Source organism: Kogia breviceps, chromosome 4 (assembly GCF_026419965.1).
Source record: "Kogia breviceps isolate mKogBre1 chromosome 4, mKogBre1 haplotype 1, whole genome shotgun sequence".
Taxonomy (NCBI): domain Eukaryota; kingdom Metazoa; phylum Chordata; class Mammalia; order Artiodactyla; family Physeteridae; genus Kogia; species Kogia breviceps.
Genome location: NC_081313.1, coordinates 7,151,726 through 7,153,052, shown reverse-complemented (window position 1 = coordinate 7,153,052; position 1,327 = coordinate 7,151,726).

The window sequence follows — 1,327 nt, the reverse complement described above, 5'->3', positions numbered from 1 at the left end:
CAAGTCACCCCACACTTGACCCCAATAAAGGCAGAATCCCAGGGTTCCCCATCCCCACCTCACTGTGTGGTCCCGTTTGTGCTGTGTACCCTGCAAAACTTGTGAGTAATAAGTTTTGTTATTATTATTATTTTTAAAGATTTTAATTGCAGTATAATTGATTTACAATGGGGTGTTAGTTTCTGCTTTATAACAAAGTGAATCAGTTATACATATACATATGTTCTCATATCTCTTCCCTCTTGCGTCTCCCTCCCTCCCACCCTCCCTATCCCGCCCCTCTAGGTGGTCACAAAGCGCTGAGCTGATCTCCCTGTGCTATGTGGCTGCTTCCCACTAGCTATCTATTTTACATTTGGTAGTGTATATATATACATGCCACTCTCTCACGTTGTCCTAGCTACCCCTTCCCCTTCCCCGTATCCTCAAGTTCATTCTCTAGTAGGTCTGTGTCTTTATTCCCATCTTGCCCCTAGATTCTTCATGACCATTTTTTTTTAGATTCCATATATATGTGTTAGCATACGGTATTTGTTTTTCTCTTTCTGACTTACTTCACTTTGTATGACAGACTCTAGGTCCATCCACCTCACTACAAACAACTCAATTCCATTTCTTTTTATGGCTGAATAATATTCCATTGTATATATGTGCCACATTTTCTTTATCCATTCATCTGTCAATGGACACTTAGGTTGCTTCCATGTCCTGGCTATTGTAAATAGAGCTGCAAAGAACACTGTGGTATATGAGTCTTTTTGAATTATGGTTTCGTCAGGGTATATGCCCAGTAGTGGGATTGCTGGGTCATATGGTAGTTCTATTTTTAGTTTGTTAAGGAACCTCCATACTGTTCTCCATAGTGGCTGTATCAATTTCCATTCCCACCAACAGTGCAAGAATGTTCCCTTTTCTCCACACCCTCTCCAGCATTTATTGTTTCTAGATTTTTTGATGATGGCCATTCTGACTGGTGTGAGATGATATCTCATTGTAGTTTTAATTTGCATTTGTCTAATGATTAATGATATTGAGCATTCTTTCATGTGTTTGTTGGTTATCTGTATATCTTCTTTGGAGACGTGTATTTAGGTCTTCTGCCCATTTATGGATTGGATTTTTTTTGTTGTTGATATTGAGCTGCATGTGCTGCTTATAAATTTGGAGATTAATCCTTTGTCAGTTGCTTAATTTGCAAATAATTTCTCCCATTCTAAGGTTGTCTTTTCATCTTCTTTATGGTTTCCTTTGCTGTGCAAAATCTTTTAAGTTGCAGTAGGTCCCATTTGTTTATTTTTGTTTTTATTTCCATTTCTCTAGGAGGTGG